Raw genomic sequence first — 13,721 nt, 5'->3', positions numbered from 1 at the left:
CCCTGAGGTTACAGCCCCACGGCTGCCTGTGAAAAGAGCCTGGGGTGGTGAACTCAGGTGTAGGCACCTCCAAGGCAGACACTTGGGCTGGATCCCATGCTGATGGGTCACCACATCCACGCTGCTGCTGGGCATTGCTGCCTTGCACTGCAACACATCGTGAAACACAGCCTTGGTACCCAGCTCAGTTTCTATAAAATTAAAAGGGTAAGTACACACTGTGCAACAGATAATAATAGCAATAAATTGGAGCATGGCATCTTCCAGAACATTCTCTTTGTTCTCAGGCTCTGACGGTGTTTTTTTCCCCTACTTGAAGCTGTATCACAAAAGATTATCTTTCTGCTCTTGCACCCTCTAAACAAATTGTTTTCCTGATTTGTCACATGCAGTGCCTGCACTGCTCTTTGCTTTATTCTATTATCAAATGATTCCCCACAGCTCATGGGAAGGGTGTTTCCAGCTGCTAGTTTACGTCTGTTCCTCCCTAAAAATCTGGTGGCTAGGGTTTTTCTTGGTCATCTGAACAGGGGAAAGAGCTTCTGTCATCCCCAAAAGGACCCATTCAACCTGGACCCTAGCAAACAAGAGCATTTCCAGCATCAGAATATTTTTAATTGGTTCCATTAAAAAAAAAAAAAAAAAAGCTGCACAGCTTGTGAAAGGGCCTTAATTCTTATTAATTTTCCCAGTAGCAGACATGGCCTTCTTTTGATGTGCAAATTTTAAACTATATTTTTTCCCCACTCGGCGTAGATAGGGATCTTTGGGAAATGCTGATTGTACCAGCGCAGGATGGGGCAGGGGGAAGGGGAGGGACAAGCTCGATGTGAGCACCAGGAGGGGCAGAAAGCAAGCGGCAGCCAGGCAGGGGATGCCTGAGGGCTATTTTAAAAGCTAAGAGAAAACAGCTGTCCCCGCTGTGATCTGGGGTCTCTGCAGAGCTGCTCCCTGCGGTGCCAGGAGGTGCAGCAGCCATCAGCAGGGTGCTGGCTGCATGCAGGGCAGGCTGCTGAGCAGTGCCCACATTGCCTGCTGTTCCCAGGGGTATGGTCAAGGCTGAGCAGTGGTCACCAGGCCAGTGGGGGAGAAAAAAAAAAAAAAATCAAGAAAAGGCTCTCCATGGGCAGCTGGGCACTGGGGAGCATCCAGAAGCATCAGAGATATCAGCACCACCTAAAGCAGCCACAGCCGGGGCTCTGCCTATACCGAGCTTTACCCTTGGCATGAGCCCCCTCTTTTCTCTATGCCCCAGGCTGTGTCTGTGTGCAGGGATGTGATCAAACAAGACCTTCAGCAAAGCTGATGGGAAATTCCAGTTCGGGTCACTTCTTTGGAAGAAAAAAGATCCTCTTCTGGGAAAATAAATAACTAAATAAATAAATAAACTAAAGAAAACTTGTTTAGAAGCAATGTATCACCATTCCCAAATGGTGGAGTGTGAAAGAAAGGATGAATATGTCAGAGATTTCACTATGAAGAATCCAAACCAAAAAATGGAGAGAGGGAAATCTCCAGACTGACCTTCCGAACACTCAACAGCAATTCATTTCTCTTTCTTTTATTGGTTGAGTGTATAGATATGTTGTCGCCAATAAATTAAATCAGTTGTAAAACATTATATATAAAACGATTGTTATTTTTCCCTGCGTCTTTCTGTAACTGCATTGTTACCCAAGGGTACTGAGGGAACTGGCAGAGGAGCTGGCCAAGCCGCTGTCCATCATTTATCAGCAGTCCTGGCTATCGGGGGAGGTCCCAATCGACTGGCGGCTAGCAAACGTGACGCCCATCTACAAGAAGGGCCGGAGGGCAGACCCGGGAAACTACAGGCCTGTCAGTTTGACCTCAGTGCCAGGAAAGCTCATGGAGCAGATCCTCCTGAGAGTCATCATGCAGCACTTGAAGGGGAAGCAGGCGATCAGGCCCAGTCAGCATGGCTTTATGAAAGGCAGGTCATGCCTGACGAACCTGATCTCCTTCTATGACAGAGTGACGCGCTGGGTGGATGAGGGAAAGGCTGTGGATGTGGTCTACCTTGACTTCAGCAAGGCTTTTGACACCGTCTCCCACAGCATTCTCCTCAAGAAACTGGCTGCTCTTGGCTTGGACTGGCGCACGCTTCGTTGGGTTAGAAACTGGCTGGATAGCCGGGCCCAAAGAGTCGTGGTGAATGGAGCCAAGTCCAGTTGGAGGCCAGTCACTAGTGGCGTCCCCCAGGGCTCGGTGCTGGGGCCGGTCCTCTTTAATATCTTCATCGATGATCTGGACGAGGGCATCGAGTGCACCCTCAGTAAGTTCGCAGATGACACCAAGTTAGGTGCGTGTGTCGATCTGCTTGAGGGTAGGAAAGCTCTGCAGGAGGATCTGGATAGGCTGGACCGATGGGCTGAGGTCAACTGCATGAAGTTTAACAAGGCCAGGTGCCGGGTCCTGCACCTGGGGCGCAATAACCCCAAGCAGAGCTACAGGCTGGGAGAGGAATGGTTGGAAAGCTGCCAGGCAGAGAAGGACCTGGGAGTGATGGTGGACAGTCGGCTGAATATGAGCCAGCAGTGTGCTCAGGTGGCCAAGAAGGCCAACGGCATCCTGGCTTGTATTAGGAACAGCGTGACCAGCAGGGCTAGGGAGGTGATCGTCCCCCTGTACTCAGCTCTGGTGAGGCCGCACCTCGAGTACTGTGTTCAGTTTTGGGCCCCTCGCTACAAGAAGGACATCGAGGTGCTTGAGCGGGTGCAGAGAAGGGCGACGAAGCTGGTGAGGGGCCTGGAGAACAAGTCCTACGAGGAGCGGCTGAGGGAGCTGGGCTTGTTCAGCCTGGAGAAGAGGAGGCTCAGGGGTGACCTTATTGCTCTTTACAGATACCTTAAAGGAGGCTGTAGAGAGGTGGGGGTTGGCCTGTTCTCCCACGTGCGTGGTGACAGGACGAGGGGGAATGGGCTTAAGTTGAGCCAGGGGAGTTTTAGGTTAGATGTTAGGAAGAACTTCTTTACAGAAAGGGTTGTGAGGCATTGGAACAGGCTGCCCAGGGAAGTGGTGGAGTCACCATCCCTGGAAGTCTTCAAAAGACGCTTAGATGTAGAGCTTAGGGATATGGTTTAGTGGAGGGCTGTTAGCGTTAGGTTGGAGGTTGGACTCGATGACCTTGAGGTCTCTTCCAACCTAGAAAAAATTCTGTGAAATTCTGTGAAATTCTGTTACCAACCACGTTGGCTCTGCCATCACCGTGTTGCACGTTCACCTGGTTCCCACCAGCACCCTCGCACCCATCTCAGGTTTTTCTCGCTGCAGGTACAGCCCATCACTTCACAGGTATAAGCACCTTTCTCTCTAGAAATATAACTTTGCATTTAGTAATATTAATACACATGCTCACTGCAGTCCCCTTTGCCAGGTACTTCAGATCACTCTGTAAAAACTGACTTGTCCCCATGCACCAATTTCTGTCACCTGCAAAATTCATCTGATGATTTAATGTATGCTTAGCCCTGGATCATTGACAAGGAGTAAGACTGTCACAGCACCCTCTCAGGTCCTCTGAGCTCCAGCAGGCACCAGGCACTTCCCCTTCCTTCCATTTTCCCCATCCACCTTCCTCTCTCTCTGCTCCTGGATGCTGTTTAGACAGACACTGATCTGTGAGTACTTTCTCTTGTGGTATTTTAGGAGCTCTGCCTACAAGCCTCTAGTGGGAACCGCTTCCTTGCTTTGGAGGCACTTTGCTGACATCTGACCTAACAGCCACAGAAGGAGAAGATCCACTGCATCTAACAAAACAACCCCAAAAGGGACATTTCTAGCAAGCCACCCTAATAACCTGCCAATAGAAGTAAGAAGGTCTGGCAGAGGAGCCAGACACCTCCAATGCCAGGCAGAGAATGATCTTCCCATCCTTGCTGGAGGGCATGACCACCATCAAGCACCTTCCCCATCCAACCCCCAGCAGGACATCCCCTCCCTTCTCAAGGCCACCCCAAGTTGCCATCGTAGCACGAGGAAGCTCTGCATGGCCAGAGAAGCTGGAGCCACATCCGTGGTCCTCTGGATGTGCCCCCCTGGGAGATGGGACTGCAGAGTTCAGAGGCTGGAGCAGGTCTTCCTGGCCAGGCTCACACATTTTTATTCCTCCTGTTGAAGGAGGAGGAGGGACTGCAGATCCCAAGGGCAGGCAGCAGGATTTCTTGCTGAACCTGACACTGATTCCTTTGCCAGTGCTGCTGTGGCAATGTTATCACTGGGGGGGCACCACGACAGGTGATGGGAGGAAAACCCACCAGAGGGTCGCAGTGAGTCCCTCACACCTTCCCTGCCTTCCCTTCTTCGGTGGGTCTGGAGTGAGTTTTAATGTCCTGCATTTTAATGTGATAAGCCAGACTTTATGCAGTGCAAATCCCCTGCCTTTACTTGCTGTGAATGATGAAATGCAGGGGCTTTGTTTGCATTTCAGCACCTCTCAGTAGCAGATTTCCCAGGCAACTTTGATGTGGTGTGTGTGTGAGAGTTATTGGGGGTGGATTCCAGCGTACAGAGAGGAGGCACAGTCAGCTTTGACCAAATGTCTTTAATCAGGGTTCCCGAGAAAGATAACAGAATCAGCTCAGTCTCTCCTGATAGCAACTCAACCTGGGCTGATGCAGCACAGAAAGCGGAGGAGCGGTGAATTTATCAGAAAAGTTATACCCCAGCGTGAGGTGGTGAAAACAGCAATTGTTCAGCTATTGATCTCCCACCAAAATATGTGTGAGTAGACTAAGCTCAGACCCAAACCAGCTGAAACAAACCTAGAATTACTACCAGGACGTGCAGCCAGTTTATACAAGAGTCCTGCAGACAGCATGGGGTGTGCCTGCAGGAAGATGCCACCGGTATCCACAGCAGGCATTTTCAGCCCAAAGCAGTCTCACAAAAGCCCCCCTTGCTCTCCCCAGGGGTAGGGATGCTGGTGAGGAGGACTTGATCCTAGGGTCAGGTGCTCAGACCTGCCCGCCACATGAACAAATCCTGGCCCCCCATCAGCTCGTCCCCACTTTGGGCACTAGATGGGGACAGGCACTGGGCTGACCACCAAGCCAAAGTGTCCTCTCTGGGAGGAGAAGGAGGGCTTGAACCGGATCAGTGGAGAAAGCACAGCTCAGGCACACCAACGGGACAAGATTTGTCCATTTAGGTGTCAAAACCATGAAAACGAACCATTGAAGACAGCGGGAAGAAAGGAGAGGAAGCAATCTCTGAAAATCATTTTAAACTTTCCTTGTATCTTAACTGAAGATATGAGGCTGAAATATTTAACAGAAAAGTCCTGTTCCCGGAAGTTTAATTAGGCATTGGCATATAATATGTATTAAAGGTTCCTATATTTCAAACAGGGCACAGAAAACTCGATGAGCCTGAAATATAACCTGCCTCTGTGAATAGCATGTCCATGGTACATCTTCCATCAGCTCCATGTCCCATCCCAACACATCACCAGCGGGAGTGACCAGGGCTGCCAAGGGAACCCAACTGGCAAGACCAAGTTTGTGGCCAAAAGGGCTTGGGTGGCTGCAGGGACCTTGTGCAGCCAGATCCTCCTGAAAAAAAATAATAATAATAATAATAACACAGGACAAGCACTTCAGATGGGTGCTTGGAGGTTTACAAAGCATCAGTGAGTGTCTTTCCATAAAGCTCGAGGGCGCATTCATGGAAATGCATTGATCAGCTGAAGGATGTAAAAATACATCAGGATACTCAGAAGAAATATAATTGGTGAAATCAAAATTTTTCACCTGGAAAAACATGCCCCACCTGTCCAGTGCATTTGACACCCATGTACTAGACCATAGTGGACAACTCCAGTACAGCAAGAAACTGGGAAGAACTGGCCTACATTGCACTGATGCTGTGAAATATTAGCCTTGGAAGTGGGGTTTACTCACGTGGATAGACAAAGCAACCCAATTTTTTAAAGCTAAGAGGCAGAATTACTTTCTAACCCTTGTTTTACTTTTTTTCACCTGTATGTTCTAGCAGAGGGACTCTACCTAGGGGGTTGGTTGACTTTTAAATTTCATATTCCCCTGGTTTTTGGGTGGCCAAGTCAAGAGGGAACTGATTTTCAGGAAGTGCCAAACCCTTGCCCTTGAACTTTAATCCTCTTTGAGTTATTAAAGCAGCCAGAGCACCTAGCAACTTGTAACAACCTGGCATGAGGCCACATCTAAGGGCTCAATGAATTTTTAAAAGACAAATCTTCTGGAAAAGTAGAGAGGGTGGAAAAGAAAAATGAGACATATTGCTGGAGCCAGGCCATGTTAGAAGACTTTTACAGCAAAGCCTACAACGAAAATGTGGTGTGTTTTTTTTTTTTTCCCCATTTCTTTTTTTTCACCTGGAAATGTGCTTGCAGAAACTCTGTGCATAGGAAATTATTTTTGAGGAATAATTGTGGAGCATGAAAATCCCTGGAAAGATGGTGCTCAGCACACCGGGGACCCTGGAGACACCGGGTGTGCCCCTGGGTCTCAGGATGAGGTGGGGAATGGGCCCTGGTGCAGTGCATCTTGTATTTGTTAGCAAGTATTTGTTTCGAGAATAAAACACCAAGTGAAAATAAAAACATTGGGATCAGAAGTGATGCCTGAGAGGATTGAAGCTCTCTTAACGTAACAGAGGAGCCTGGCACCTGCCCGACTGATGGCAGAACTGGGCAAATGTGACCGTGGGGAGGGGGTACCACAGCCCACATGCTTCACCCACCCCAGCAGCCAGGTTTCACAAAGGTACTTTTGGTAACACAGATGCAGATTCCATCTCGTAAATCTCTAAAGCTTATCAAAGTTGTGTTTTCCACCCCTCCCCCCCCCCCCTCTTTTTCAGCCCTGTATATTCTTAACCACGAAGATCTTCTTATGTATAATAAATACAAAAATGCTTCTCTTCCCAGCTTTGCTGCTAAAGCCAAGATGATTATAAAGCTAAATCCTCAGCATATGGCATGGGTAGCGTACTTGCAAATTTTTCACTGTCTTGCACCGAAGGGCGGGTTAACCCTTGGTGGGGATCCCAGGGCATAGTGGAGGGACCCTCCTCCAAACAGGATGCGACCACAGGGAGCTGGACTCTTCCAAGCCCAGGTCAGGGTGCCAGGTGTTATCCCAAGGCAGTCTGAAGATGCTCTTCACTGAGGCCAGCTTCTAAAACCTATCCCCCCACACCATGCACAGCTCAGGTGCTTCCTCTACAGACGGGGACGCAGAGCAGGAGAACCTTGGCCACCGGCTGCACCGAAAAGGGAGTGCGGAGACCCAACCAGGCTGTGTCCCAAGGGGTGACAGCCCCTGCAGACACCTCGAGGGGGACAGAAATCTGCAAATTAGGGGTGTGGTTGCCAAACTGTGCAGCTGCAGAAAGAGCCCAGCTTTGGCTCACCGAGGCATCTTTCCATCAGGTGGGATAACAGCCCCACTGTGTGGCTCGGCAAGACCCAGTGCATCTCATACGCAGTGCAGGAGCACGGGCACGAAGCTGTCAGCCTTGGCAGGGAGCTAGGGACAAGTGTAGAGCATCATTCAGGGACAGATCTAAAGGGTGGAGGAAAGGAAGAAGGATACAGTATAAACTCGGACAGATTTGTGATTTCCTTTTGTGTGTTTGTGTCTGAACATACTGCACCTTTTTCCTGTATCCTTTGCAGTTTTCTGCAAAGTTTATGTATTTCTCTTTTTTTTTTTCTCAAAAAAAGGGAAAATTACATATTTTTTTAACATCATTCCTCCTGGTAGTTGGACGTGAGGTGCCAGTACAAGTATTTATACCATCAGAAAGAGACTGAACTCCAAAGATCCTTCAAAAATAGCTTAAGTGCCTTCCCACTTTACCTTGCAAAGACACAGAAGCAGTGCTGGTCCCTACAGGTAGCTCTGGAGAGACCGAGCTCTGCAGAGGGACAGCTCTGGCTGCCACAGAAGGGCAGGGGGACACCAGTGGGCAACCCTTCACAGCTCAGACATGCTGCTCCCCCAGGGCTTCTGGTCCGTGGGCTCCTCTCATACAAGGAAGGAGCAGGAGGGTAAGGCTGTGCTTCAGCAAGCCCAGGGGAACAGGAGAAAGTCATCACTAGAAGGGAAATAGGGAAGGTGTAGGGAAAAAAGAGAGGAAGAGGGTTCCTGTGCTGCTGGACAGCAAATGGTGGGCACCAAACAAGGCTGCGTACGTGCACCATGAGCACTACCCTAACTCACCTGGTGGATGAATGATGTTCAACTTTGCAGTTAGTGATGAGACCAGTTGCAAAGTAGAAAAAAAAAAAAAAAACAGTTCAACAAGTGCTCCAAGGTTGGGGAGAGGAGCTCTTCCACCATCTTTTAAATCTTAACTCAGGTCGCTGCTTAAAGGAAAGGCTTGGGAATCCAGAGCAGGCTTCTCGATGCCCCGAGACAGAGAAGGTTTCTCTGAATACCTCCCACAAACTAACAATCCTGCAAATGGTTGTGGCCAGAGGTTGAGTTTGAATGTGCACCACTGCAAATGCACCGTGGTCCAAACCCACCCCAGTGCGTGACTTTCTGAGGAGCAAAGTTACAGCACGGAGCAGTGCCAGCACCAGGCAGTTTGCATGCTTCTTTTCCAAGGAGAAAAAACTTCAGCCCAAAGTCACTCCTCGGACTCCACCTATTGCAGTCATTAGTGCTGAAATGGATGATTGCACAGGTTCAAATGTGCATTTTTGATCACATCTCAAAGAAAGGGTGCGTGTGGCTGGCTGAAGCTGTATCTGTCAGAAGCTTACACGAGGCAACATAAATCAAGCAGTCCTGAAGGCAGTTCAGAGCCAAAGGGCTTCATTTGAAAGTATTCCTGTGTCTCACAAGGAGGAAGCTGCATACATACAGAAAATAAATAAATAAATAAAAATAAATAAAAGCTTTTGCTGCTGTTCCACTGGGCTCCTTCAGCACTACGCTCACTGCGCATGATTGGTGTATACCATCAATAATCATCTAGATGAGAGCTTCAGACAGCTCTTTGAACAGTGAATGCATTTTGTTCCAGGGTTGGTTTCTTCATTTCAAATGTATTTTAAACATGGACAAGGAGCTGGATACATAGATGACTTGAAAGGTGCTCTCCCTTACTGGCACTCATCCCTTCACAGCTCGTGACGCCTGACCCACTGTGGCCACATGCACCATAGCAGGAAGGATGTCAGCTGTGAACAGCCCTGGCCCCGAGTGTGTGAGATTAACAGAATAATGACAGCCAGCCTCCGCGTGCACAGTGCCCACACTCCTGGACAAGATGTGCTCTCTTGTTATCAGGTACTTCGAGTGTCTCAAAGAACAAGTTGTCCCGGAGAACTGCTGTCTGCAAGAAGATGGAGGAAGCGCTGAGATATCCGGAAATCAATTCTTTGACTCTGGAAGAAGCTTTCAGTAAGATCTTTTACGGGTAATTTGTCACTTGGTAAAGAACCATCCAGTTCAATGATTTAAAAGGAGCCATTAATATCTCATTGGGAAAAAAAAATAAAAAAAAAAAAAATGGAATGCCTTGAGGATGGAAACAGAGGTCAGTCAGGCATCTACTTTCTAAAGAACAACAGTGCTCTCTTCATTCAGTTACTTTCTTGTCTCACAATAATTTGTATTAGAGCTTTATTCCTAATTGCATCACCAGCACTCCTCCTGTCAAGTCAGCTGTCTGCACATACAGCCTTACTTCTATTCAGAGCAAAGTGCTCAGCAGTAATCTCCTTTGACCTCCGGTGAGAGACCATGTCCTACTGCAAATGACCACTGAAATGTTATAAAAAGCCTGAGCTAACCCGTCAGGCACCAAATAAAGCTCAACCTACAGCATCATTGTGTCCAAAGAAAGATGACCCGAGTCAGAACACAACTTGTGGGCATCAGTCTTCTCTACTGCAACTAAATCCATGATTTAGTACTTCATGGTCACTCTTTAAAACTGGACAACATTAGTAACGAAATCAGCTTGCTTCCTAAACAGGAGCAAAACAACAGAGTGGATAATCCTTCAAATTGGTTTTGGAAGGGGAATGTGAGCCCAAATGCTTTCAAATTATGAGGCAAGGGGAGGAAGATAGCACATAGCTCTTTGGATGTCAGGGAGGAACAGCAGGGTGAGACCTGCAAATCACAGGGATGCGATCACCAAGCAGGTCCAGGAGACAAGAATGTTAGTGAGTCATTTGACACGAGGACTACAAAACTAACCAAAGGTGGAGGAAGGCCATTTGTAAGAAATCATCTAAAAATGTCAAACAGGTCATCTATGTTTGTAACACATTATCCGTGGCCTCGTTGAAAAGCTCATAGAAAATGGTAAATTGTCTGATAAAGAGAAAATGTAGTTTCACTGCTGTATAAATCCTTGGGTCACTCATACTTCAGCTTCTGCACGGGGTTTGGATCCCCTCATCTCAGAGATGTTCTGGAGCTGGGAAAGAATCAGAGAAGGTAAGAGGGTGATCAAAGGTCTGGAATGGCTCTTGTGTGAGAAAAACTGGAGAACAGGACCCTTCATCACAGAAAAGAGATTGCCTGAGTGGACATATGAAAGAACTCAAGAAACCTATGATAACCCTAAGAGGATGCGTAGGGCTCAGCTTTTCCTTTCTCTTCCTATGGAAGGATGAGGGGCATCAAATTAAACAAGTGGCAATCAAGCTCAGTCAAAGCTCAGTCAAAGCAAACCAAAAAGAGCTTATTCTCATGCATGAGGTATGAGACTTGTTGACCTTCTTGCCATAGAACACTGCGGGTGCTAGAAAGTTTACGCTGGCTTAAGGGAAACGATTTGGGAAATTCACCAGGGACTGCCAAACGCCTGGCCTCACAAATCTGCAAGAAGACACCAAAGCAAGAAAACGGTCCCCAACAAAGGCTTGTAGAGCATCTAAGATGCCATATGAGAAAGTCCTCACAGATAAATATCTGTATAAAAGCCAGGAAGCAAAGGACTGGGTTAAGTGCTCAGTTTCCAGAGTGCAAGGAGGTGGCATTTTGAAGGGATCTATGCTTAACACAGCGCACTTACACATGATCTACAAAAGAAATTAATGGAAGCATAACACAATTTGCTGAACTGAGTTACTGAAGGTAGTAAAGGCAAGGGCTGACTGCAGAGAGTTTCAGGAGGAACTCGTAATATTGAGAGAGTGGATGACAAAATGGCAGATGAGATTCAATACAGATAAATGTAAAGTGATGCACATGGGAAAAACAAATCCTAACTTCAGATATACTGTAACAGGCTCTGAAAAATTACCGCTTGGGTGTAAGAGCTGGGGTTATAATGTACAGTATAATGTTCTGTGAAAATGTCAGTTCAGCTCTCTGCTAAGGTCAAAAACCAAGGAAACTGAATGTTGGGAATGAACAGAGAACAAAACAGAAACCATCTGTGTAAAACACCCAGGTTCACCTGCAAGCTGAAAATCGTGGTCTTCCCTGCCCCTATTCCAGCTTCAAAAGGCACATGGAAAGGTTGGAGAATTTACTAAGAGCAATAGAGAAAACCAGACATTATTTAATGATGAGCTGTTAAAGAGAGGCCAAAGGAAGTCCCTGAGGCACAGGCTGCTGGAGCTGGGGAATTCTCATCTCCCCATGCTGGTGCTGCTCTCAGGGCTGTCCCTTGGCACAGTGTTGCATTAGTGCCTCTTGACTGTTGTTTGAGGGTGCCCCAGCTGTATTTTTCACAGCTGTTTCAATGGCGTGCACTGGCTAAGAAGTATAGGTCTCTCTTTTCATCTTTGTTCACATTTCAGTTGTGGGCCCAAACTGGAACCTGAGTTTTCAGACATTATCAGAGTTAAGCCTTGTGGAGCTCTCCACCATGAAGGCTGATCTGTATCTGCTTCCCTTTGCTTCCTAGCCTTTAACCAGACACACCTTTGGGAGGACCTTCCTTCTCTTCCCAGCTTTGAGGTCCAGTAAGATTTAAGATCTTTTGATTAAGGAACTTGCTGAAACTCTCCAGGAAACTCCAGCAGACTACGTCAACGGGACCTCTGAGCATCGTGGTGTCTGATCCCCTGGCTGAATCTTCAGAAACTCCCAGGAGTTTGTAAGGTGAGAATTCTATTCTCAAAAGCCTTGTAGGCTTTTCCCATAAATCATGTCTCACTCACATGCTCCCTAATTCCCTCCCATACCACAGTTCTATCTCATTTGGGGATCAGTATTAATCTGCAGTTCCTGGATCTGCTCAGAAGCACTTTGTAAAATCAAGGTCTCACTGCTTTCTTGCCCTCTGATAGTGAGAAAATTTTAAGTGAGAGGTTTCACAGTAGACTTAATACAGTTAATAGTTTAGCTATTTCATCCTTGAATTCCTTTAGAGCTCTTGACTGAATACCATCCGGTGCTGCTGAACTGTTACCGTTTATTTTGTCAAGTTGCTTTATAACTTCATCTACTGAAACATCACTTTGAGACACATTTTCTGACTCGTCCCCCGTAAAGAAAGGTTCCGGGCTGGGGACTCCTGTAAGCTCCTCCACATGGACATAAAACATTTGCTCTGCTTCCCTGCTACACTTGTATCCTCTTCACTAGATGCTTTTGCGTCTAGATTATTAGCTGGCCCTAGAGCTGTTCTCACAGGCTTCTGCTCAGATGTGTTTGAGAAAGAAAATACCATCAGCATGCAATGCCTGAGCTAGCAGTGGACACTGGGGAAAGGAGTGGCCCTATGGGAAGCATGGACGATGTTTTGGGAAGCTGTTTGTCACCCCAGAGACAGCAAAACTCATATTTTGAAGGACAAAAGTAGGCTTGTGTGTGGCTGGCAGTGGCTGTGCATCCAGCTCATGCATGCTGATGCTGTGGTGCCAAGGGAACAGTGGCAAGGTAGATATCAGAAAAATCTCAGGGGGGCAGGCATGAGGCAGCAGGTATATATTGGGCACATGTCAGCTTTAGATGCCTCAGGCAGGCCCTGCAGAACCAGGGGGAGTAAAGCTGTGTGGTCCCTGCGTGGCTGCAAAGTGTGTGCTTGGCACAAAGACCTCCTGTCTCCTTGCACCAGAGAGGGATCAATCACAGATACCTTCCTTGGACAGGAGCCTTCCTCTTCCTCCTCACCTTTTCAGGTAACTTGTCCCATTTCCCAAAAACACAATGTCCCTGACACCAGCCACAATAAACTGCCTTCGGCCAAGGGGCTGGACTTAGAAAGACTTCAGTAAACACCAAGCAACCTCCAAACCAGCTGTGCTACAGCTTTTCCTCACCCCATAGCCCAACCACTCCAACGGTGCCACGGGACAGGCACATAGGGCTAAAAGTCCTCTTCGGGACTGCCAGCTCCCACCTTGTCACCATCAGAGCCTGGATCCATCTCCTCCTCTGGCGCTGGGCTGGAGGTCACTGCTGCCTGTTGTGCCCCCATTTGGTCCCACCGACATCGCTGTTTGTTGTTGGGCCATGCCAACATCACGGTCTCCTGCCTTCAGCCACATCTGGTCCTACAGCAGCACACCTCCTTGCTCTCCAACAGGCAGCTCCGTGTTCTCCCACCATCTCCTCCTCCTGAAATAACTTCAGCTGTGCTCCCCAAATCTCCCTCCACCTGGCCCCAGTCTGCACCTCCCTCCCCGGCCCCTCGCAGCTCCAAGCCACAGCCTTTCCCCATCAGCCCTAATTCAATTACAGCCTCTTCAAATATTTCTGTTAGGCTTTGAACTGTTCAGTGAAATTTCTTTCTAGTGAAAA

At 47.9% G+C, this 13,721-nt stretch overlaps 1 long non-coding RNA gene across 1 annotated transcript; it reads right to left on the bottom strand.

Annotated features, from left to right (window-relative positions):
• Positions 1–5,297: 5,297 nt before the first annotated feature.
• Positions 5,298–13,517, bottom strand: LOC311420650. The gene is made up of 2 exons (XR_014684448.1): positions 13,321–13,517; positions 5,298–5,570 (listed from the first exon to the last, which is right to left on the bottom strand). It is a non-coding gene; the product is annotated as an uncharacterized lncRNA (long non-coding RNA).
• Between the last annotated feature and the right edge of the window lie 204 nt (positions 13,518–13,721).

This window comes from Aythya ferina, assembly GCF_964211825.1.
Source record: "Aythya ferina genome assembly, chromosome: 17".
In the NCBI taxonomy this organism is placed as follows: domain Eukaryota; kingdom Metazoa; phylum Chordata; class Aves; order Anseriformes; family Anatidae; genus Aythya; species Aythya ferina.
Note: the sequence above shows the minus strand (reverse complement) of the source record. Positions and strands in the feature narration are given on the sequence as shown.